Below are 27190 nucleotides of genomic sequence, written 5' to 3'. Positions count from 1 at the left end.
TTTATTTCCATTACTCTAGGAGACGGATCCAAAAAGATCTTGCTGTGATTTATGTCAAAGAGTGTTCTGCCTATGATTTCCTCTAGGAGTTTTATAATATTCAGTCTTACGTTTAGGTCTTTAATCCGTTTTGAAGTTATTTTTGTATATGGTGTTAGAATGTTCTAAGTTCATTCTTTTTAATGTAGCTGCCAGTTTTCCCAGCACCATTATGTATTTTTGCCTCCTTTGTCATAGATTAATTGACCATAGGCATGTGGGTTTATTTCTGGGCTTTCTATCCTGTTCCATTGATCTATATCTCTGTTTTGTGCCAGTACCATACTGTTTTGATCACTGTAGTTTTGTAGTATAGTCTGAAGTCAGGGAGCCTGATTCCTCCCGCTCCATTTTTCTTTCTCAGGATTGCTTTGGCTATTTGTGCTCTTTTGTGTTTCCATACAAATTTTAAAATTTTTTGCTCTAGTTATGTGAAAAATGCCATTGTTAATTTGATAGGGATTACATTGAATCTTTAGATTGCCTTGGGTAGTATAGTCATTTTACAATATTGATTCTTCCAGTCCAAGAATATGGTATATCTTTCCATCTGTTTGTGTGGCCTTCAATTTCTTTCATCAACAACTTATAGTTTTTAGAGTACAGGACTTTTGTCTCCTTAGGGAGGTTTATTCCTAGTGTTTTATTCTTTCTGATACAATGGTAAATGAGATTGTTTCCTTAATTTCTCTTTCTGATCTTTTGTTGTTAGTGTATAGAAATGCAAATGTATATTAATTTTGTATCCTGCAACTTTACCAAATTCATTGATGAGCTCTAGTTGTTTTCTGGCAGTGTCTTTAGGATTTTCTACATATAGTATCATCTAAGTCATATTTTCAGTGGAATCTGAGCAAGGCACATGACAGGGCTCCAGTGAGTTTAGCATCCCACCAGTCAAACTGGGGTCCATCAGGGCTGAGTAATGAAAGGCTGTTGGCTGACCTTACATTACCTTCCAATTTTTCCTGAGCAGTGTCTATCTGAGTTCTTTAGATGATATGATCTACTGAGGACATAGATTGGGGCATTAAAATTTGGAGAGCACCACATTACTGGATTTGGGTTAAAGTCATTGCCCAAAGACAAGTGGCCTAAGAATCAGGAAACCTGGTTCTAGTCCCAGTCCTGGCACTTATCCTGTGTCATTAGGCCAGTTACTTCATTTTTCTGAGTGGCATCTCCTTATCTATAAAATGAGGGTAATAACCACCTTTTAAGATTTATTAACATCTTACTCAGTAAGTGTTAGTTCTCCCTTTTCCCCTCACATGCAAAATGAAAGACTGGAATCGATCTTTGAGCCCCTTCCAATGTAAATATTCTGTGTTCTATGTCTTGTTATCATGACGACTGACAAATTAATGGAAGACTAGTAGCAGGTGAATTGTAAAGTATCTCCTGATTTGAGGGAAACAGGAGGCATCAAAAACTAAAATAGGGTTGCTTCATGCTTCTCTGAGCATTCTCCACCTCTCCTTCTCCAAACCTTTCGAAGTCTTTTAAGAGGTATAACAGTGGCCTGTCCCTCAACCAAGAGCCACGTATGAACAGGGAGTGGCCCTAGCCTCTGATGGCACCACTCTAGAGTGGGAAGACTCAGAGACTTCCCAAAGCACTGAGTCCCAGCAGAGAGGTTCACAGTGTGATGCCTCCCTCAGGAGTGGCTTCCTTTCTCCACTCCTGTTACATCCTCCCAACCCCAGAGATACTGCAGATGCCAGCATCAAGGATGCTCTGGGTAGAAGCTAGTGATTACACAAGCATCAGCTCTTCTACAAACCCTGATGCCTGAGCCCAATGCTCCCAACCTGGAAGACACGTCGCACAGTATCTCTGGAAGCTGACTGCAGTCATTCCCCTCATTCTCCCTATAATCAGCCTCCACACATCCCTGGATCCTAGAGGCCTCCTGGATGGAATTTGGTCTCTAGAGCAGCTGTGGAAAGATCATATAATAGCTATGAAGAAATAGAATTGCTTTCTGACTTTAACCTATTTTCCCTCTGGTACTGGCCTTAAACAGAGAGCTAGGTTAAGAAAACAAATTCCATGACTCAAGTTAATGTCTCTAGGGCCTAGAAGCTCTTTCTCTCAGGGTTCACAACTAAGTTGATGTTTTCAGGACTTAACATTAAGGAGCATGGGTTCTCCATATTGGGCAAGTGTTATGGGCTGAACTTTGTCCTTCCAAAATTCACATGTTAAAGTCCTAAACCCCAGTACCTTAGAATGTGGCTGTATTTGGAGATAGGACCTTTAAAGAGGTAGTTAAGGTAAAATGAGGTCATATGTGTAGACTCTAATTCAATACCATCGGTATCTTTATTAGAAGCAGAGATTAGGACACAAATACACACAGAGGAAAGAACCCGTGAAGACACTGAAGGAAGATGGCCATCTACAAGCCAAAGGGAGAGCTCTTAGAAGAAACCATCCCTGCTGATACCTTGATCTGGGACTTCTAGCCTCCAGAATTATGAGAAAATAAACATACATTGTTTTAGTCACCCAGCTTGTGTGCTTTGTCATGGTAGTCCTAGCAAACTAACATAGGGAGCATTATCAAGACATGCCCCTTATTTCTGCCCTTTCCTGATGCCTCCCCCGAGATGTATCTGCTTACCTATATCTACTTGGAAGCCTGGAATAGCCACTTACTAAGATTGGAACTTTCCTGGTTTGATGATGGGGTCGGAAGGACACTCAGAATCAAAACTGTGTAAGTGTTGGTACCTAAGACCCTTACTTGCTGCTTCCCATACTTAATTCAGATACTCACTGGATGTTTATCATGTCCTAGGGCCATGGGAACATAGAGGAAAGTCCTCTAAGGCTACGGAAGAAATCTTCCTTGAAAAAATGATAATTTAGATAATTTTAAAGACTGAGTAGGAATTGTCAGAATAGGAATTGTTAGAGAAGGTTGGGGCAGGAGAAGAGAATTCAAGCAGAGCAAACAGCTTGTACAAAGGTACAAAGATGTGAAACAGACTGACCTGTTGGAAGAATATAAGTAATCCTCAGTGACAGGAGTGAAGTATCCATGTGAGCTGTGGCACTGGGACAGGCAGGAAACCAAACACCAGGTTCTTGTGCACTCATCTGAACTGAGCAGCTTTGGTAGGACTTGTAGTCTCAATGCTGTCTCTGGGACAGTTCACCTTAGGGTAGGCATAGGGTGAATTAGACAGGAGGAAGTAGAGACTCAACAAATGTGGATACTTTTTTTTTTTTTTAAAGAAACTCCACTGAGAAAGGAAGGAGAGGGCAATAGCTAGAGGAAAGGTAAGGTCAAAGTGAAGGAGAGCCATGGGGGCTGGGCCAGTAAAGAAGGTAAGATCCAAGAGAGTGGGTGGCTATGGCCAGAGGCTGTGTCTCTGAGGAGACAAGAGAGGAGGGAGCCCAGAGTGGATGTGGAGCAATCAGACCTAGACATGCAGAGGGACATCCCTTCTGCCACTATCGGGAGAGGGGCATGTAGCACTGGGGAGTGGGGGCGGGGGCTGAAGGAGAAAAATTGAGCAGAAGAAAGAGAAGAGGAGAAGAAATTTGGAGGAATTCTTTGCTGGCAGCCTTCATTTTCTCAGGGAAGTAGCAGGGAGGTCATCCACTTGGTGTGAAAGGAGAGGTGAGAAGGAAAGGGCCTTAGAAGGATGGCAAATGTTTTAAACACACTTCAGGGGATGGGTGAGGAAGTAATTAACAAGCGACTCAGACTTAAATGAGAAATGCCTGACATTGGAAACTATCACACTTTGGGTTCCCTTAGAACCAGACCCTGAGGAGGGATTTAACTACAAGTAGTTTCTTGGGGAGGCAGTCCTGGGAAACACCAGAAGAGAATGAGAAAGTGAAGCAGAGAAAGGACAGCAACCAAAAAGTTACCACTGTGGTAACTGCAGAGCAAAACACACTCTTCAATGTTACCCCACCTATTGGGGAAGGGGATGGAAAATTCATACACCAAGTCCTGATAGCCATTGGTTGAGGGATGGGAATGTTCTGGTTATCTGTTGCTGTATAACAAATCACCCCAAACTTAGGGGCTCTAAAACAGCAACAATCATTATCCCTTACAGTTTCTGTGAGTTAGGAACTTAAGAAGGATGTGGCTGGGCTCTTCTAGCTTAGGGTCTCTCATGTAGTTATTGTCAAATGGTGGCTAGAGATGGAACAGCATGGGGAACTGGGTCAGCTAGGGGATGGGCCAACACCTCTCTCTTTCCATAGTCTTATGGCTCTCCATCGATCATTTGCCATGGGCTAGTTTGGGATTCCTCACAACATGGTGTCCTTGAGGCAGTCAGACTGCTTATATGGTAACTGGAAGAATGCAAAGGATCGTAGTCCAGTAAGCAAGGTAGAAGCTTCATAGCCTTTTATGACCTAGTCTCAGAAGTTACATAGTGACATTTCCACTGTGCTCTGTTGGTTGAAACAGTCCCCAAATCCTGTCCAATTTCAAGGGAAGAGGACTTATACTTCACTTTTCAGTGGGAGGAGTGTCAAATTCACACTGTAAGAAGAGCACATGGGATGGGAAATATTGTTACCCTTATTCATTTGGAAAATACAAGGCTGGGGGGGATAGTGGCGGGAGGAAGTGTCAGGTAATTCTTCAGTATCTATAGCGTGCACATCACTTCTCGGCCTTGTGGCTAAGATCAAGTGCACAGCATGCCCATGTAGAGTAGGCTTCAGCAGCCAGTGGATGCCCTCAGGCAGAGAGTAACGGCTGCTGGTGATTGGAAACCTTAATTTATGGAAATGATAAACACTGAGGAGATATGAGTGGACACCTCCAGCATCTGCTATATTGGTTGTGAGCAGTGGTGTGGTTTTCTTCAGTAGGTCTTGATTCAAATTCTAAATGCCTCCCACCACCACTACAGAGTTGTTTTGACTACTTGGTAAGACTCCCAACTCCTCCCTTTGTGTTTTAGATGACTTGATTCAAGACTACTGTGCCCATTTCCAAGTTCCATTGGCTTCCATGTTCCATACTGCCTATCCAGCCTTTTTAAACCACTCTCTTGAATACCCTGGCAGCCTATACCTTCCCAGTTCTTCTTGCATGATTGCTTAACTGGTTGCAGCCCTATACCTTTTCTTGAACTCCAGCTATTGATCCTGACCTAAATATGTCATAACTTAAAGAAGCTCAGATAAAGGCCCACAGGGGCCTCAGCAGAATTCAGAATTTTTGGTTGAACTCCTAACTCTAGTCCCTTACCCATAGGGAACTAGGCTTTCCCAAAAGAGCACCTCCAATAGTGGTCCACACATGCCCGAATTCTAGCAAGAACTCAATTTAGGCTCAAACCATGATCTCTACATGAAACTAGTTTGTTTTCTGTCCCATGAATTTTTTGACCATCTCCTTTCTTTCTATATACAGCTATTTCCAACCCAAGCCTATGTCATTCTCCTGAATATAATTTGGTTTTGTTCTTGATCTTGTTCATAGCTAAGTGAAATATAGACCCTGCTTCTGAAAAACAAATTAAGAACTGAAATTGTAGTGCAGTTTTAACCTTCTTAGGACCATATTCTTACTTTACAAGCTTAGCAGCTGGCTCACTGATTCCTGCCATGCCTCCAGAGATGAATTGGTGAATCTAATAAACTTCTTTCTGTAATATAAATAGCATAAATTAACTCTTTATGCTTTCCGGATTTTTCTGTTCACTTCATATTGTCAGTAAAACTCATCACCCCCCCTCCAAAATAAAGAGTACCTCCAATATATCTATTCACTCCATCAGGGTCAGTCCTCCCACCCTCATCTAAATGTCCATAGCCTGAAAAGACCACTGATCTCGGCAATTTGACCCAATTCTCCAAGGCTTCCAAAGGAGGGCACGTCTCCACCTAGTAAGACCCAGCTAGACCGACCAACTCCAACCCCTCAGGATTCACTTTCCTTGGGCATCTCTCACAAGTCAACACTGCCACCCACACACCAGTCTCATCAGCGCACAGTTCTCCATTCCCACCTTGACCCAACAGTTCTCTCTTCAGTTGTCACATTTCACAGGGATAATAAAAGGAAAGCAAAAGTAGATCAATGGTTGCCTAGGGCCAGGAGTGTGGTGGGGGATGGACCCATCTCGTGCAAAGGAGCGCAGGGGAATTTTTTGGATTATGGAAATGTTCTATACCTTCATTGGGTGGTGGTTACACAAGTGTATGCATTTGTCAAATTTTATGGAGATGCATGCTTTGAATGGGGGAATTTTGATTCATATAAGTTATATATCAACAAAGCTGATTATTTTATTTTTAAAATATTTGTTTATTATTTATTTATTTTGGCTGTGCTGGGTCTTAGTTGCAGCTCATGGGATCTTCGTTGTGGCATGTGGGCTCTTAGTTGCAGCATGCGGACTCTTAGTGGCAGCATGCGGACTCTTAGTTGCAGCATGCATGTGGGATCTAGTTCCCCAACCAGGGATCGAACCTGGGCCCCCTGCATTGGCAGCGTGGAGTCTTAACCACTGGGCCACCAGGGAAGTCCCAATAAAGCTGATTATTTTTAAAGAGGGGTAGTAATCAAATCAACCATGGAGCATGCATGCCATTAATCTGATCTATTGGATGTGGCCTTCTATCCAAAGCCTTCAGTACTATCCCACCTCTGAGAGGAGCCATCCTGGGCAGTCTCCCCTGTTTCCCAACATGGTACCCCAAAGACTCTGCCTTGGCTGTCTTCCCTACATCTGGGTGGATGGGGACAGATTTTTCACAAAAACATATAAACACATTCCACTCCACTCTCCTAAATTATTTGTATGACATAATGCATGCTAGAGAATAGGCACTCAGTTATATGTTGAATGAAAGAATCAGTGGTACCAAGTTAGAGTAGATGTGTGAGAAACACCCAAAAAATACATGAGATTGATTGATTTTCAATATATCAGTTTAAATGATTTCATCCATAATTGCTCATTTCCTTTCAGCTGTTTCAACTAGAAGTAGAACCTATTCTATAAAATTACAGGATTAAAAATTATTGTAATAGATACTGCATACCAAACTTTTAAGTACAAACTTAAATATATGTAAGGGTCGAACTGGTCCTAAAAATAAAAATGTTGGGAAAGGAAAAAGGGATTGAATTGCTTAGTTACAGCTTAAAGCTCAATCTTAGAAAAGATTTTGAATATTTGAGATTTTTCACCTTGATATAGTAGATATTGATTTATTGCTTTTTTGTTTGACAATCAAGGTGCAGTGCATCACACTCCAAGGTGGGGATGCAAAGGTAAATAGGACATAGTTCACATCATAAAGGCTCATAAACCAGAAAAAATAATATGTGACCAACTAAAGATTGAATCATTATTCGCTTCCAAAATAATAACTGAAGTGTAACCTGTAACATCCATGGTATTGCATTTTTTTGTAATTTATTTATTTTGTTTATTTTATTTTTGGCTGTGTTGGGTCTTCGTTGCTGCGTGAGGGCTTTTCTCTAGTTATGGCGAGCAGGGGCTACTCTTTGTTGTGGTGTGCGGGCTTCTCATTGCAGTGGCTTCTCTTGTTACGGAGCATGGGCTCTAGGCGCATGGGCTTCAGTAGTTGTGGCTTGTGGGCTCTAGAGCGCAGGCTCAGTAGTTGTGGAGCAAGGGCTTAGTTGCTCCGCGGCATGTGGGATATTCCCAGACCAGGGCTCGCACTCATGTCCCCTGCATTGGCAGGCAGATTCTAAACCACTGCGCCACCAGGGAAGTCCAACTAATGACATTTTTATCGCAGTCTTCTTTGTATCATTATCTGGTAATAGGTGCTACAAAAATTCTGTTGTTAACATTTTATTTTGTAAATTAACTTTGCTTTATGTGTTTCTAAAACATATTTCCACACCACTCATTGTTTTCACCACTAGTTTAAATATGTAGCTCATAATAAAAGATAAAAGTACTATCATATTTCCATGGCCAAATGCCATCCCCAAATCACTCCACTAAATAGATACTTTGTAATTTCAAAAGGGATGCACTTTTATCTGACTTTTTAAAGACTGACTTCATCAAATAAGAAATAAATTGCATATGATTAAAATACAGTTGTAATAATATTCACCATGGAGGATATTCACAAAATCATTGAAACTCAGTTTTTCAAAGTTTTTCAGGCTTTAAGTATGTCCCTATGTGCCAATTTCACCTGAAACCAATTGAATTCACTAATTCATATCTAAAAATAAATGTAGGTGATTTATTACTACTTAATCAAAAAATCCCAAAAATTACAAAAGAGGAAAAAATAGAATAGAAAATTTATCCCATCTCAAGTAATAAAGGAAGTATTATTTTACAAAAACTTATTTCATATATGTATATATGTGTGTCAATTTGCATGAACATGTGTATTAGGTTGCAGTGTAAAAGCTATTTCTCACTGTGAGAAAGTGATCAAAAAAGATTGGAAAACAAATGCCCAGTTGTTTTCAATAGATTGGCCTTCTGTAGTCTTGATTCCTTGTGATTGCTAAATTGAGATCAGGAGCAGGGGAGCAGGTAAGAGAACCAGATTGCCTTCAGAGCGGTGTGGACCTGCAGGGCTGCAGACCGTCTATCTTGGAAAATAGCCAGTCATCGTCTACATGAAAATTCTCAGTGATGAAACCTACTTTAGGAGCTGCGCTGGGTGAGAAGAGCTTCCAGTACGAAAGTCTGCTCTCAGAGGAGTCCCGTGGACCTGCAACGTCCATGTGAAAACTGCGTGAGCTTCTTTCTCATCTGGCTGGTTTTCACCCCAGGACATGTGTATGCCTGCAGACACTGGTTTCCCCCTGATAATCCTGCAGAGCTCCTGATTCCGACTCTGTATCTTTTATTTCAGCTCCTCCCTTATGCAATACCACCTCTCCTTTTGAGGTCACCCAACGGACATTTAAAAAAATGCTTTTGGTAATTCTTTGTTGTATTTTTAAGTAAATTTATATTTGTGGGTAAGTAATAGAGGTGTTGAACTCAAGTTCACAAGCGTAACGCCTCTCCTTTTCCTGTCCTCCTGCCACCACTTTCCTTCCCAGAGGCAGTAAATGTTACTAGATTTTTTTTGCTGAGTAACAACCACTCTCACATTTAAAGCTGGGCTGCGAAGGAGGTTCCTGAAAACTGGTTTTGCAACCTTTGGGCTTCTACCACCTGAGGGGTGAAAAAGTTGGGAGAGAGAGTTGGAGATTCATAGATTAGGAGAGAACTGCTAGGGTCCCACACCTGCACTCCTAAACTGTAAGCCTGTTGGAGCAGTTTTGGTCCACCTCTGGCCCTATGACAGCACCACCTTCTTCTGACCCTCCCATACCTCTGGGAATGGATCACCATGGCCTTATCATGGACATTCCAGGGCCTAGGAAGGAGGTGTGCCCTGGGAGCTCCCCTTGTGCACCCCTCTCGGTGCCCCTCCTGCTTTTGACTTAGGATCTCACACAACATTCACTCCTCTGAGGAACAGCAGCTTGGTGTGATCAGTTATCTGCCCATTAGGCTGCTTTCTCAAAACAATCCACTTCCCTCCTTTCCACAGGTGTTTCCATGAGATTGATGGCCAGTCCAGTATCACTAGGATCACCTGGGGTTCTTCTTCCTGACACACCTCACACCCATGGGCATACTGAGATCACTACCCAGGCTCTGACCACCATGAGAGACTGTGTATGTCCAAAACGGATCTTAAAGCCAAACGCAGAGCCTTGGGGGCAGAGGTTAGAAAAATAGCTGTGGTCCAAAGCCTGAGCGAGTAGCTGCTGTGGAAGGAGGCTCACTGATGAAGCAAGGGCAGGAGAGAGAAGCAGGAGCCAGAGCAGACCCCAAAGCCATGGAACACCCAGCAGAGCATCCGGGAGGCAGAAGGGTCTGCAAGCTGACCATGGCTGAATTTCCAGGAATGTGCCAGGACCAGCAGGGCTAAGCCCTGCGGGGGAAGGTCATGGAAAGCCAGGATTCGTGAAGTGGCAGGACAGCAAAGAGCCCAAGGAGTCCCAGCCAAGGGTGTGGGAAGCGGAGATGAAGCTACTTGCTGAGAACTGCATGTGCAGTGGAGAAAAATCTCCCTGCTACTGGGAGAGAATTGTTTGTCACTGGGTGTACTGAAGCTTCACCGTTGGCGCCCCTGATGCTCATACAGTGGTAGAAGGCTTAATAAGCATTTGTAACAACCTAGGATTCCCATGCATGATCCCAGTAGATTTGACTTCTAGCAGAGACAACGGAGTATCTGGGTAAGTGTTTTCAATCCTAATATCATCCTAACACATCTGAGTGGATGGAAGAGTTCTCTGAGACTGTGAGGGATGTAACCTGAGCCTGTGTGGGGGATTATCACAGAAATAGGGATAAAAAAGCCAGTCACCTTGACCTACAAAGTGGGCAAGTAAGTCCAGCACACTCACCAAAGACATGCAGGAAAGCTTGGGTGGACTCTGTCTTTCAACAAAGATATAACTCAGTCACATAGACACACCACCTACGAGGAAAGATGGGAAATGTAGTCTAATGGAGAGCTATGGACTGAATGTTTGTGTTCCCCACAAAATCTATATGTTCAAACCCTAACCGCCAATGCAATAGTATTGTCAATTCAAACTCCACCTAGGCCTTCCCAGACTCTTTCATACCCTAACTGGTGAGGGCTCAAGGCTTGCAACACCAGTTTTCAGTACTTTTCCAAGTACTACAAAGGTCCACTGGCATCTCCCTGAGAAACATGGGAATATTTGAAACCCAGAGTCCTGGAACCTTAGTCAAAACTGAGACAGCAGAGTCCTATTCTCATATCGTATTGTCAAATCATTTTTTGGAGGAAAAAAGAGCATACATCTGCATCACACTCATATTTACTAGTATGTTCCCTGCATAGAATATCTCTGGGAAGGTTCACAAGAGAGTTAAAAGATAATATTTGTTTTTTCTGAGGAAAGGAACTAGGTGATGGGACAAGCAAAGAGAGAAGGTTTTCACTTTTATAACTTTTGAATTCTAAACCATATTATTATTTATAAAGTTACTTTTAAAAAGGAAAAAGAGCCGAGAATCAAAAAAAAATTTTTAGAACCTTGTAAGGAGAGACAGGATTGCATAAGGAAAAGCACATGTGGAGAGGCTAAATTCTGGGAAGGCAAAATAGCCCAACTGTTCTGTGGTCCAAGCATGCTCTGGGGTTAAAATGAAGTAAATGAAAGCAATTTGTGCAATTTTTCTACAAATATTGCAAGTTCACAGGATTTTCCCTCTGAAGGATTGATTCCACCAGAAGACTACAAAATCAACGTATTCGTTCATCCTTTATTTCAACAAATACTTGGGTACCTGTTATGTGCCAGCCAGTCTTCTAAGTGCTGAGCATAAAGGATTGACCAGAACAAAACCCCAGGCCTCATATATTCTAATGCAGGAAGAGGTCAGAAAGTGTAAAATAAAGGTAAGTAATTATACAGTATAGCAGAGGGTGGGAAGTGCTAAAGAGAAAAAGAAAATTGTAGAGGATAAAAAAGGAGTTACAGGTGGAGAGTGCATACTGAAGTTTTAAATAGGGTGGTCAGGGAAGGAGGATTCAATGAGAAGATGACTTGGGGGAGGGGGAAGACTTTCAGTCTTTCACACAGGGCCACATGCTCAGAAGGGCCCCATACTTGGTTTGACACACTACCTCATTGTCTTGAAAATCTTAATAAATTTTTAACAAGAACTCCCACATTTTCATTTTATATTGGTCCTGCATATTAGGTAGAGGATCCTGCTTTCAGATAATTGGGAATGAGCTTTGTAGGAAAGGGGAATAGCAAAGAGCATATCTGGAGTTTACAAGGAGCAAGGAGGCCAAGGAGCCTGGAGATGGAGTCAGGACAGTAATGGGGTGATGATGTGCCACATAATGTGAGATCATCCTCTAGGTGGGATGGAGAACAGTTTGTGGGGTTTGAGCACTGGAGTGACTCAACATGTGTTTTAAAAGACTAGCTCTGGATTTTTATTGAGAATAGACTATAGATGGGCAAGAACAGAATTGAAGATACCATTAAGAGGCTATTGCAATAATCCAAGTGAGACATGGCTTGGACATGTTGTTAGAGTGAAGGTAGTGAGAGATGGTCAGATTGTGGATGTGTTTTGGAGGATTTTTCAGATTTTATATAGGGTCAGAGATTGAAAGAAGAGTTGTGGATGGCTCTAAAGTTGGCCTGAGCAACTAGAAGGATGGAGTCGCCATTTTGGGAATGTAGAAGGCTGTGGCAGAAGCAAGTTTTCCAGGGAATAAGAGGAATTCACTTTTAGACATTTTAAGCTTAAGTTATTTCACCTCTAAAAGGAGATGTCCAATAGGTAATTGAGTATCTGTCTTGGGAGTTCAGGGGAGAAACTACATTGACAATATATATTTAGAAATTATTAGCTCAAATGGATGACATTAAAGTCATGGGAGAAGATGAATCAGCATGCAAGTGTACAGAGAGAAAAGTTCAAGGTCTGAGTTCTGAGGTGCTCCATGGTAGAGGCAGAACATGAGGGGGAACCAGCAAAAGGAAGGCTCCTAAAGTACACTGCATATAGAAAAATTACCATCCAATAAAAACTGAATAAGAAGAATATCTCAATGTACTGGAAAAAACAGTGGCATTCAGTACTGCAGATATACACAGTTTTGACATCAGTCCAGGCTTTAGTAAGAGCTCCCAATTTAGATGGTCCACTAGCAAATGGATATAACTGACTAGCAGAAGAGCAATGAATCTCAAGCCATGGAAATGGATAATTATTATTATTGTCGTTGTTAATAATTTAAAAAGAAGAAAGAGAGAAATAGAGTCTGGACTTGTAGGATGTCCAACAATCCCAGTTTCCCTGATACTGAGGCAATTTCCAGGATGCAGGATTTTCATGCTAAAAGTGGGAAAGTCCCAGGCAGATGAGTTGGTCAACCCAACATGGTGTCAGTCTTTTATTTGCATCCAGTCTTCCCAGCTAATACCTTATGGTTTCTCATCTGTAAAAACAGGAGTAATACAGGATTGTTATTAAGGTAAAACAGGAATATTATATATCAGAATGCCTGATGTTTAGTAGGTACTCAATAAATGATAACTATTATTAATATTAGGAGAAAACTGCCTTGCGTAGCTCGGTAAACTCTAAGGACACCACTAGATTATGGCAAGCAAATTATTTGGTGTTCACAGTTATGATCCAGAGTTACAAAGGAACATTAATTATGTTCATTATATTTCTGTTTAGCACCATTATCCATTGAGAGGTATAGGGATCATGACATGAAATAAGAGGAAGCCCAAAACAATATTTGGTTCTATCATAAACAGTATTTACACCATCATAATATTAACATTGGCTATTGACTTGTAACTTACAGAATTAAACTATAGACAAATTATGGGGAAATTAACCAGAGTTTCAGAACAAAGTATAAATGCTATTAATCTGAATATTGTCAAAGTAGATCTATAGCTATCAAAAGAAGAGTGGAAATGGGGTAAAGACAGGCAGTGGAATTATCAAGATCCAAAGTGTGAAATTAAATACTATGTCTTGTTTGGAAAACAAAGCAGAGATTTAAACATATTGTTTAAAGATGCCTGAATACAAGTGGAGGAACTGAGACTAGTGATAGAACCTTTTCAAAGGGTGGAGAAATTGGGATTGATGGAAGTGAACTAAATCCTCACTCATCATCAAATGGCAAGGTGTAAAGTTGATAAATTTTTTAAACGGTGTAATGTTATTGTTGAGAAGTATGGAGTTAACCACCACAAGAAAAAATTATAGAAATGATTAAAATAGTATCTGGGAACAGGATTGGAGTGGAGGCAGGAGACAGTCTCATACAGAAAATACATGAATCAGTATTTTCATGATAAGCCTCTTTCTCTCTCCCCCCATCTGATTTTAATAGTTTGCATTGATTATATTTATGAAAGAGGTTTTAAAATTAAAAAGAGGAAGAAGCATATAAAATTGGCTGTCCATTCAGAATACTTTTTCAAAGGATATCTGAGTGCTTAAAGGCATTTAGCACTTCAGAAAACTGAGCTATTTGTAGTGACTCATTCTTTGAGTATGTAAGAAAACCAAACTTTTACTCCACCCAGTTCCTCTCCATTCAGAAACTGGGTCACTATCAATATGGCTGCTGAAAATCATATTCTCATATCTTGATTGCACCTTATTTAGATAAGACTGACTAATCAACCAGCCACTATATTAGTTGACTTGGGCTGCTTTTAAGAAAATATCACAGACTGAGTGGCATAAATGACAGAAATTTATTTTCTCACAATTCTGGAGGCTAGAAGTCCAAGATGAAGTGCTGTCAGGATTGGTTTCTGGTGAGGCCTCTTTGCAATGTTGGGCATCTTTTCATGTGCCTGTTGGCCATCTGTATGTCTTCTTTGGAGAAAAGTCTATTTAGGCCTTTGGCCCATTTTTCTATTGGGTTGTTTATTTCTTTGTTGTTGAGTTGTATGAGTTGTTTGTATATTTTGGAAATTAATCACTTATCAGTCACGTCATTTGCAAAGATTTTCTCCCAGTCTATACATTGTCTTTTCATTTTGTTTATGGTTTTCTTTGCATACAAAAGCTTGTAAGTTTGATTAGATCCCATTTGTTTATTTTTACTTTTATTTCTATTGCCTTGGGAGACTGACCTAAGAAAACATTGGTATGATTTATGTTAGAGAATGTTTTGCCTATTTTCTCTTCCAGGAGTTTTATGAAAACCACCATTTTTAATGAAATCAAACCTTCCCCTCAGGATAACTGTTCTAACATACCGGCTGCCTAAATTTCGATGTTGTACATTATCTGGTATGCAAAGTGTTCCTTTTCAATTTGGATTTGGCAGAAACTTCAAAACACACAGGTAGTGTAGTAGCATCTGTACCAGGTTTCAGAGGGTTAACAGTTCTCCCATTGGTCAAGAAACTTTCCCAGCAGCTCATTTGCATTCTGAGTATCTGTATTTGTTTTCCATTGCTGTGTAACAAATTATCATAAATTTAGCAGCTTAAAACAACATGCATTTACAGTCTCACAGTTCCCGTATGTTAGAAGTCTGGCACAACATAACTTGGTTCTCTGTTCAGGGTCTCATGAGGCTGCACCAAGCTGTCTACCGGGCTGTGGTCCTATTGGAGTTTGGGGTCCTCTTCAAGTTCATCCAGGTTTTGGTGGAATTCAGTTCCTGTTGGTTGTAGGACTGAGGTTCCTGTTGACGGTCAGCTGGGTGTCACCCGCTGCTCTTACAGGCCACACTCAGGTTTTAGCCACATGGCCCCTCCATTAACAGTTCACCACATGGCTGTTTGTCTTCTTCCAGGCTAACAGGAAAATGTCTCCCTGATGTTTCACCTTTTAAAGGGCTCATTCTAATCTAATCCACAGATCACATTCAAATTTTGTCAATTATCCCAACAATGTCTATTATAGGTCCAGGATCATACATAGCATTTAATTGTCATGTCTCTTTTATCTCAAGTTCCTCAGTCTTTCCCAACTTTTATGACCTTGACATGTTTTTTAAATTAATGTATTTTGTTTATTTATTTTTGGCTGAGTTGGGTCTTTGTTGCTGCGTGCAGGCTTTCTCTAGTTGCGGCGAGCGGGGGCTACTCTTCGTTGCAGAAGCACGGGCTTCTCATTGCGGTGGCTTCCCTTGTTGCAGAGCACGGGCTCTAGGTGCACGGGCTTCAGGAGTTGGGGCTCATGCGCTCTGGAGTGCAGTCTCAGTAGTTGTGGCACACGGGCTTAGTTGCTCCGCAGCATGTGGGATCTTCCCAGACCAGGACTTGAACCTGTGTCCACTGCATTGGCAGGCGGATCCTTAACCACTGCGCCACCAGGGAAGCCCCGAACTTGACATTTTTTAAAGAGAACAAGCCAGTTACTTTCTAGAAAATCCCTATAATGCATTGAATGTTTGCACCCACCCCCTACAAATTTGTATATTAAAGCCCTAATCTTCAACGTGATGGTATTTGGAGATGGGGCCTTTGGGAGCTAAATAGGTTTAGATGATGTTGTGAGATTGGGACCCTCATGATGAGATTAGTGTCCTTATAAGAAGAGGAAGAGACCATAGCATCGTCTGTCTGTCTGTCTGTCTGTCTGTCTGTCTGTCTCTCTCTCTCTCTCTCTCTCTCTCTCCCCCCCTCTCTCTCTCTCTCCCTCTCCCTCTCCCCCTGCCATGAGGATACACTGAGAAGGTGGCTGCAAACCAGGAAGAGAGCTTTCACCAAAACCTGATCATGCTGGCCACTTGATCTCAGCCTCTAGAACTGTGAGAAATAAATTTCTGTTGCTCAAGCCAACCACGCTATGGTATTTTGTTATCACAGCCAGAGCTGACTAAGAGGGTCCCTCAATTTGGGTTTATCTGATATTTCCTCATAATTACGTACAAGTTTTATATTTTGGCAGAAATACCCCAAAAGTGATGCTATGTTCTTCTAATGGCATCCTTTCAGGAAGTACACGATGTCAATTTGTCCCAATACTGGGGATGTTTATAAGAGAGTGTATCAGATTTCTCTGCCATAAAATTAACTGACAAGTATTTGATATTAATTAATAAACAATTAACATGTAGTCTGTGTGGAGATAATTCTGAAAATATGTAAATATCTGTTCCTCATCAAGCATTCATTCACTGGTTTTATTTTTATTTATTTATTTATTTATTTATTTATTTATTTATCTTTGGCTGCAATAGGTCTTTGTTGCTGCACACAGGTTTTCTCTAGTTGCGGCGAGCGGGGGCTACTCTTCGTTGTGGTGCATGGACTTCTCATTCTGGTGGCTTCTCTTGCTGTGGAGCACGGGTTCTAGGAGCACAGGATTCAGTAGTTGTGGCACATGGGTCAGTAGTTGTGGCTCACGGGCTTCTCAGAGTGCAGGTTCAGTAGTTGTGGTGCATGGGCTTAGTTGCTCTGTGGCATGTGGGATCTTCCCGGACCAGGGCTCAAAACCGTGTCGCCTGCATTGGCAGGCAGATTCTTAACCACTGCGCCACCAGGAAAGTCCCCATTCACTGGTTTTATCATCCACTGATGAATCTTCCCTGAATGAATTATTACTATAATGATTGCAAAATGCTTCTAGTTCCTCATTCCCTCTACACTTAGTTGGCATCTTACTGTGAGGCAGTTTTCCCTTCTCCCCCAATTTTTTCTTTCTTATTTATGCATTTATTTATACCAGTAAGAACTCATGGATTTCTATTTTATTGAGTGGATTGCATATGTCACTATTATTATTTGTTTTGATGCTTGAATTGTCCCAGATTTAACAAGAAGAATCTCCTTTAAGCAGATTCTTATGTCCTTATGACACATCCCTTACTATTCTTTGAGCAATTTTAACTGTCTGGAACAAAAAAAAATATCTTCCAGGTTCATTTTGTACTTGTTTTTTTTCCCCATATCTGGAATTAGCTATTTATCCAAGGATCATTTCTTTTAGTAGAAGATAGTATTTAGAAACCAAGATCTGGGCACTGGTTATACTCATTGTTAATGGGATATTATAGCTTTTAGGTCCTCACAGGAACTAGAGCTAGAAGTATATGAATACATGCATACAACTTATAAATCTATTTTTATATCAATCTACTTGTACAGATTCAAAAACATGGGTTCACACCAATATTTCCAATTCCAAACCAACACCACAGGGTTTTTTTCCAGCCTCTGCTTTTCCATACTTGTAATTCCCTTCTCACATTGTGAGAAATTTGGATTCCATTATTCTCAATATATTTCCTTCTTCAGTCAATGCCCCAGTATGTAAGCAATATTCCGACCATTCAGACTGTTTTCTTGGCCCTGGCCTTGGCAGCCCCAGCCTCTCTGGCTGAGCCATTGGCCCCAGTGCCACCAAACACACCAACCACAAAGGTCAAATACTCAGCCGTCGCCATCCTGGACACACTGGCTAATTCTTTAGTACTGCCACCACCAATCATCAGCTAATTCCTCATCCCTAGCTCTGCCAACCATGTTGACTACACCAATCAAAAAGATTAAATATTTTAAAAACCTAGATAGTGCTGCCATGCTTAAAATTGTTTAAAAGATATTGGTGGAACAGAAGAGAGAATCCAGAAATAAACCTAAATATGCATAGTGTTTTTGTTCATAATAAAGATGTCATTTCTGATCAGTGAATTTATATGCAATCTAGTCAGTGGGATAAATAAAATAGTGTTGGGGGAATTGAAGAATGTTATGAAAAATAAGGCTAGATTCAAATCTCACTGTATATACCAAAATGAATTACAGATGTATCAAAGATTTTGTATAAAATAAATCTATACAATTCCTGAATAAAGAATGAATGAATTTATATTAGATCCTGGAGTAGAAAAAGACCTTTCCAAGAAAGATATCAAAGCAGTGAGTTATAAGGCAAAACTTTGATAAACTTAACCACACCAAATTTATAAATTTCTCCTTGACAAATAAATAAATACATAAATAAATAAATCCTAAAAATCATTGACAAACTGGGGAAAGATATTTGCAGTATAGGAAAGCAAATAGCTGATATTCTTAATTTTCATAAAACTATATATAAGTAGACAAAATAAATTCAAATAAAAAAGCTAAATAGAAAAATAAGCAAAGGATAAACAAGTAGTTAATAAATAAATAAAAGTGTAGATGAACAATGATTTTCAGCCTTACACAAAGGTAACGAAATGAGAACAAAGATGATGGAATGCAATGTTTCTCCCGTGAGACTGGCAAGAATGTAGGGTGGCTTCATGGATCCACGGAGGCTGTGAACACCCATAACTTCCTCTGGAGTTGTGTGGCACAGCAGCCCTAAGCCTGAGTTGTCGAGCATGAGATACAATCATTCTCATACATTGTTCTGGAATGTTGCCAAAGGGTAAATTTGTCGACTCCTCCTGGAGAAAAATTTGACAATTGATTTCAATATTTAAAATGTAAAGACTCATTAACCCAACAATCCCACTGCTAGTTATTTACCCTAAGGATATACTGGCAAAATATGCCAGAGTATCTCTTCAACTCTTCAGGGATACTCACTGCAGTCTTTTTCATAATAGTGAGAGAGAGAAAAAAATGGAACTAACTAAATTGTCTGCCATAAGGGGCTTGTTAAACAAAGTATAGGTACATTCAACTGCTATATTAAAATGCCACAATTAAATAGAATGTGTTCTAAGTGCTGATATGAAAAGATTTCTAAAATTTTTCTATTATATAAAAAAAATAAAACAAAATTTTTAGTAGAAAGCTTTTTGTACAAACTATTTTATACAAAGAGATGAATACAGATATGCAGCTATGAAAAGATTTTTTTCAAGGCCATCTGAAACAAAGGCATAGCAGGAAAGCAATAGCCTTATTCTAATGTTGACCTCAGAGCTGGGCTCTTTTTGACTGAGAAAGCCTAACAGGAAGTGTCTGAGCAAGGACAGTTTGATGTCTTACAGTTTGAGATACATTCGAGAAATGCCCCAAATTCTGGACTCTGTCTACTCTATCTGGTCTTTTTCTGCTTGAAAACAGGCCAGTTCTTGCCTGGACTCATCTCTCTCATAATTTTTTTAAGAATATAAACAGATAGTTTTATTTTTTAATTTTTTAAATTGAAGTATAGTTGATTTACAATGTTGTGTTAGTTTCAGGTGTATGGCAAAGTGATTCAGATTTTTTTTTTTTCAGATTCTTTTCCCTTATAGGCTATTACAAAATATTGAGTATAGCTCCCTGCGTTATACAGTAGGTCCTTGTGGGTTATCTATTTTATATATATTAGTGTGTATCTGTTAATCCCAAACTCCTAATTTATCCCTCCCCCGCTTTCCCCTTTGGTAACCAAAAGTTTGTTTTCTATGACTGTGGGTCTATTTCTGTTTTGTAAATAAGTTCATTTGTATCTTTTTTTAGATTCCATATATAAGAAATATCATAGGATATTTGTCTTTCTCTGTCTGGATTACATCCAGACATAACTTTGCCTGATAATCTCTAGGTTCATCCATGTTGCTGCAAGTGGCATTATTTATTCTTTTTTATGGCTAAGGAATATTCCATTGTATATATATACCACACCTTCTTTATCCATTCATCTGTTGATGGGCATTTAGTTTTCTTCCATGTCTTGGCTATTATAAATAGTGCTGCTATGAACATTGCAGTGCATGCATCTTTTCAAAATAGATTTTTCTCTGGATATATGCCCAGGAGTGGCATTGCTGGATCATATGGTAACTCTATTTTTACTATTTTAAGGAACCTCCATACTGTTCTACATAGTGGGTGCATCAATTTACATTCCCACCAACAGTGTAGGAGGGTTCCCTTTTCTCCACACCCTCTCCAGCATTTATTATGTGTAAACTTTTTGACAATGGCCATTCAGACTGCTGTGAGGTGATACCTCATTGCAGTATTGATTTTAATTTCTCTATTAATTGGTGATGTTGAGCAATTTTTCACATACCTGTTGGCCAACTGTATGTCTTCTTTGGAGAAATGTCCATTTAGATCTTCTGCCCATTTTTTGATTGAATTGTTTATTGTTTTGATATTGAGCTGTAAAGTGGTTTGTATATTTTAGAAATTAATCCCTTGTCAGTCACATCATTTGCAAATATTTTCTTCCATTCTGTAGGTTGCCTTTTTATTTTGTTTATTGTTTCCTTTGCTGTGCAAAAGGTTTTAAGTTTAATTAGGTACCATTTGTTTATTTTTCTTTTTATTTCCATTACTCTAGCAGACGGGCCCAAAAAGATATGACTGTGATTTATGTCAGAGTGTTCTGTCTGTGTTTTCTTCTAGGAATTTTATAGTATCCAGTCTTACACTTAAGTTTTAATCCATTTGAGTTTATTTTTGTATATGGTGTTAGAGAATGTTCTAATTTCCATTCTTTTATATGTAGCTGTCCAGTTTTCCCCAGACTTACTGAATAGACTGTCTTTTCTCCATTGTATATTCTTGCTTCCTTTATCATAGATTAGTTGACCATATATGCGTGGGTTTATTTCTGGGCTTTCTATCCTGTTCTATTGATCTATATATCTGTTTTGATGCCAGTATCATACTTTTGATTAGTGTAGCTTTGTAGTATAGCCTGAAGTCAGACAGCCTGATTCCTCCAGCTCTGTTTTTCTTTCTCAAGATTAATTTGACTATTTGGGGTCTTTTGTGTTTCCATACAAATTTAAAAATTATTTTCTTCTAGTTATATGAAAAATGCCATTGGTAATTTGATAGGAATTATATTGAATTTGTAGATTGCCTTGGGTAGTTAAGCCATTTTAATGATATTGATTCTTCCAATCCAAGAACATGGTATATCTTTCTATCTGTTTGTGTCTTCTTCAATTTGTTTCATCAGTGTCTTATAGTTTTCATGGTACAGGTTTTTTACCTCCTTAGGTAGGTTTATTCTTAGGTATATTATTCTTTTTGATGTGATGGTGAATGGGCTTGTTTCCTTAATTTCTCTTTCTCATCTCTTGTTGTTAGTGTATAGAAATGCAACAGATTTCTGTGTATTCATTTTGTATCCTGCAACTTTACCAATTTCATTGATGAGCTTTAGAAGTTTTCTGGTAGCGTCTTTAGGATTTTCTATGTATAGTATCATGTTGCCTGCAAATGGTGTGAGTTTTACTTCTTTTTTTCCAATTTGGATTCCTTTTATTTCTTTTTCTTCTCTGATTACTGTGGCTAGGACTTCCAAAACTATGTTGAGTAAAAGTGGCAAGAGTGGGCATTCTTATCTTCTTCCTGATGTTAGAGAAAATGCTTTCAACTTTTCACCGTTGAGTGAGAGGTTAGCTTTAGATTTGTCACATATGGCCTTTATTATGTTGAGGTGTGTACCCTCTGTGCCCACTTTCTGGAGAGTTTTTATCATAAATGGATGTGGAATTTTATCAAAAACTTTTTCTGCATCTATTGAGATGATCATATGTTTTTTAATCTTCAATTTTTTAATGTAGTGTATCACACCAATTGATTTGCAGATATTGAAGAATCCTTGCATCCCTGGGATAAATCACACTTGATCATGGTGTATCATCCTTTTAATGTATTATTGGATTTGGTTTGATTGTATTTTGTAGAGGATTTTTGCATCTATGTTCATTAGTGATATTGGCCTGTAATTTTTCTTTTTTGTGGTTTCTTTGATTTGGTATCAGTGTGATGGTGACCTCATAGAATGAGTTTGGGAGTGTTCCTTCTTCTGCAATTTTTTGGAATAGTTTCAGAAGGATAGGTGTTAACTCTTCTCTAAATGTTTGGTAGAATTTGCTTTTAAAGTCATCTGGTCCTGGACTTTTGTTTGTTGGGAGTTTTTTATAATCACAAATTCAATTTCAGTACTTGTAATTGGTCTGATCATATTTTCTTTCTTCCCGGTTCAGTCTTAGGAGATTGTACCTTTGTAAGAATTTGTCCATTTCTTCTATGTTGTACATTTTATTGACATTTAGTTGCTTGTAGTAGTCACTTATGGTCCTTTGTATTTCTGTGGTGTTGGTTGTAACTTCTCCTTTTTCATTTCTAATTTTATTGATTTGGGCCCTTTTCCTTTTCTTCTTGATGAGTCTGGCTAAAGTTTTATCAGTTTTGTTTATCTTTTCATAGAACCAGCTTTTAGTCTTATTGATCTTTTCTATTGCCTTCTTAGTCTCTATTTCATTTATTTCTGCTCTGATCTTTATGATTTCTTTCCTTCTACTAACTACAGGTTTTGTTTGTTCTTCTTTCTCTAGTTCCTGTAGGTGTAAGGTTAGGTTGTTTGTTTGAGACTTTTCTTGATTCCTGATGTAAGCTTGTATCACTATGAACTTCCCTCTTAGAACTGCTTTTGCTGCATCCCACAGGTTTTGGATCATTGTGTTTTCATTTTAATTGTCTCTAAGTATTTTTTTTAATTTCCTCTTTGATTTTTTCAGTGATCCATTGGTTGTTTAGTAGCATATTGTTTAACCTCCATGTGTTTGTGTTTTTTGCAGTTGATTTCAAATCTCATAGTGTTGTGGTCAGAAAAGATGTTTAATAAGATTTCAATTTTCTTAAATTTACCAAGGCTTGCCTTGTGGCCCAGCATGTGATCTATCCTGGATAATGTTCCATGTGCACTTGAAAAGAATGTGTATTCTGCAGCTTTCAGATGGAATGCTCTACAAATATTAATTAAGTCCATCTGATCTAATGTGTCATTTAAGACCTGTGTTTCCTTATTGATTTTTCTTTCTGGATAATCTGTCCATCAATGTAAATGTAAGTACAGTGTTAAAATCTCCTTCTATTATTATGTTATTGTCAATTTCTCCTTTTATGTCTGTTAATATTTGCCTTATATATTGAGATGTTCCTATGTTGGGTGCATATATATTTACAATTGTTATATCTTCTTGGATTGATCCCTTGATCATTATGTAATGTCCTTTAGCTCTTGTAACAGTCTTTATTTTAAAGTCTATTTTGTCTGATATAAGTATTGCTATTCCAGCTTTGTTTTGATTTCCATTTATGTGGAGTACCTTTTTCCATCCCTCACTTTCAGTCTGTATGTGTCTCTAGATCTGAAGTGAGTCTCTCGTAGACAGCATATATAAGGGTCTTGCTTTTGTATCCATTCATCCAGTCTGTGTCTTTTCCTTGGAGCATTTAATCCATTTGTGTTTAATTATTGATACATATGCTTTTTGTTTTGTTTTGTTTTGTTTTGTTTTGTTTTTTTTGCGGTACACGGGCCTCTCACTGTTGTGGCCTCTCCCATTGCGGAGCACAGGCTCCGGACACGCAGGCTCAGTGGCCATGGCTCATGGGCCCAGCTGCTCTGTGGCATGTGGGATCTTCCCGGACTGGGGCATGAACCCGTGTCCCCTGCATTGGCAGGTGGACTCTCAATCACTGCGCCACCAGGAAAGCTCTCTTTGGGATTTTTAGGGTTACAAAATATGGCAGGAATGGAAAGGGAGGGGAAAAAATGGTCCCTATTAAGGCCAGGGGAAGAATTTAGGGAAAATCTGGAAGACAGAGGAATGAGAACAGCTGTGATGTATGAGGAATATAAACAGAAGTGGGAAAGGAAGCTTTTAGATATATCACTGTAATCTTAAATCCCCTTCATGGTATTTGGGGGAGAAATGCAAAACACCTGAATTATTTTGAAATTGCTTTTTGATTAATGAGTTATTTATTTGGTAGCAATATATCTTTGAGCCACAGTGGGTCATGGATTTACATGTGCAACAAGATGTTAAACCTGAAGTTTTGACTGAGACACCATGTATCAGATACCAAAGTAAATGGAGAGACAGAATACCATGCAGGAAGGTATGAGCAGGTTTACAAAACCCAGTTAAATGAGTAATGCCTATCAAAAGTACAAAAGGGTTTGGGAGGTTGAAGATTAGAAAGGGCTTTGGAAAAGGTTTCTGTATTGAAGTTCCCATCTATCCCCAAGGGGTATAGGTGAGTGGTGCTTCCTTCACACCTCAAGCATGGTGTGAGGACCTTTAAGCAGACTGCTTTAAGAGCTAAACAGGTGTTCCCTAGTTGGAGGGGTATGTGTTGATTGGTGTGGAGAATGATAAATCGAATGGGTGAAAGACCAGACTGTACTGGAAGCTTGCTTACCTCCCTAATGAGGGTAAATGATGTATGAGTGCTGCCAAGGACCACATGTAGGTCACAACATGGAGAGGGATCAGGCCTGGAGCCCTTCTAAATTCTGACCAAAGAGGATCTCCTAGAAGGACGATGGGAACCCTACGGAAAATCTGACCAAAAGACACCACAGGAAAACCAGAGGCTGAGGGGATGATATACATCACCTGCACTGTGAGAAGTGCCAGCAGCAGTGCCTCTGAAGAAACCAGGAGAAAGGCCCACAGAGAGTCAGCCATAATGACCTATGAGACCCAGAAAGTTCTAGTCCATTCATCCATTCAACAATAAATATTTATTGAGCACCTACTACATGCCAGATGATGTTCTAGGCTCTCTAGCATATGTCAGTGAACTACTGTGGAGCCTGCATCCTTTAAAGAAGCAGTGGGGGAGGGAAGACAAACAATAATAAATGATGTAATAAATATGTAAATTACAGAATGTGATAGATACTGAAAAGTGCTATTGGGAGAAAGAGAAGCTGGATAATATGGGAGTTAAATATATTTAAATGTACAATACATATATAAATTTTATATTTTTAAAAATATTTTTATCAGGGTAAGGACAATGGGAGTTGTAATATTTTTAACTTTAAATTTATAACAATTCCAAACTTATAGAATAGTTATATATTACAGAGAACTCCCATATACCTCCTACGTACATACATATATATATATGTGTACATTTACATATTACCTATACATTATCAATATGGCTCACAGATTTTTATTTAAGTAACTATAATTTCATACTATCCTTATTTATATTAAATATCAAATTTTTATTAGCACACCTTTACTTTTTAGTACAACAAAATTTTCCAGGCTGACCTAGGTTTCAGCCATTTTCCCAAGAATCCCTGGTTTCTCCTAGTGGAGAATGGTATTTAGAAATCAAACAATCAGGATCTGGGTCCTAGGTGTGTTCTTTGCTACTTGGATGTCATTACCCTTTCAGCAGACAAAGCTATAAATATATATATGTTTGTATATACACACACATATTCTATGATATGAATATCTGTGTCCCCCGTGCAAATCCATATGTTGAAATCCTAACCTCCAAGATGATGGTATTAGGTGATCGGGCCTTTGGGGAGTGATTAGGTCACGAGGGTGAAGAGGATACAGTGAGAAATCTAAGACACAGAAGAGGGCCCTCCCCTGACCATGCTGGCACCCTGATCTTGGACTTCCAGCCTCCAGAACCATGAGAACTAAATTTCTATTGTTTTTGTAAGCCACCCAGTCTGTGGTATTTTGCTATAGCAGCCCAAACAGAACATGTGTGTGTATATATATATGTGTGTGTTCACATTTATTTGTATGATTGATAAATGTGTGTTTATCTTCTCTTCCTAAGAGTAAGAAGAGTGAACTTGAGCCAACTATATTCAGTTTATTCTTCCCAGAGTCACCAATCAAGTAAGTCATTTCACCTTCCCGGGGACAGCATGGGCAGGGACAAAGAGGGAAACTAAGAGCCACAATAGCTGAGCTCCCTCCACCTGGAAGGAAGGGAAGCATGGGGATACCTGTCCTTCCCTAATACTATCTCCCTAGTAAAAATACATCCTTTTTATCTTTTTTTCTCCCGTCCTGCTACTATAAAGTAGCTCTCTCATCAGTACAGTCTCTCCACTTCTTCCATCTACTCTTGGCTGTCCAAGGATTTGCCTCCTTTAGTTATACCATTTCTTACGTCATCAAAATCTCTCCTTATTGCCTTATTTAGGCCACTCATCATCTTCCTGTTGACCCTTTATTTTTCTACTTCCTTCACAGACAAGCATATCAAAGAGTTGTCTACACACTCTTATGTCTCTACTTCCTCATGTTCATACTTCCTGCAATTCTTTCTTCAACCCACCTTCAATCAAGCATTCTTCCTTCCCCGGGGCTCCTCTGAAGCTGCTCGTATTCATGTCCTTTCTCTTTCCAAATCTTAGTTGACCTTTCAGCAACGTTTGCCAGTTGACCACTCCTTCTTCCTCTCTGGCCTTTGTAAATCACTCTCTCTTTGTTTCCCTCTTACCTCACTGGTAATGAATTCTTACCTTCTTCTTGTTTTCCTTTGCCAGCTCCTCCTCCTTTACAACCTCCAAATGTTGAAGAGCCCAACAGTTGGGATCTCTAGCCTGACCTCATTCTGTTCCATCTACATGTGATCTTAAATACCATCCACATGGCTTTCATTTCCAAAAGTGTATCTCAAGCTCAGACCTGAGAGCCAGACTCTTATAGTAACTCTCAGTCTTCTCCTGGATATCTAAGAGGTATCTCAAAATAAGATGCAGTGGCAGAGACTAGCTAGTTGTTCACCAAATCCTTATTACCTTGAGCTCCCAGTCAAGCATTTCCTAGCTTCCCATGCAGCTGGATGTAGCTCTAGAGCGGGGCAGAGTCACAAGACAGAAAGAGCTTGGATTCATGAATCAATGAACAAAAC

Source organism: Leucopleurus acutus, assembly GCF_964270905.1.
Source record: "Leucopleurus acutus genome assembly, chromosome: 2".
Classification (NCBI taxonomy): Eukaryota; Metazoa; Chordata; class Mammalia; order Artiodactyla; family Delphinidae; genus Leucopleurus; species Leucopleurus acutus.
Note: the sequence above shows the minus strand (reverse complement) of the source record.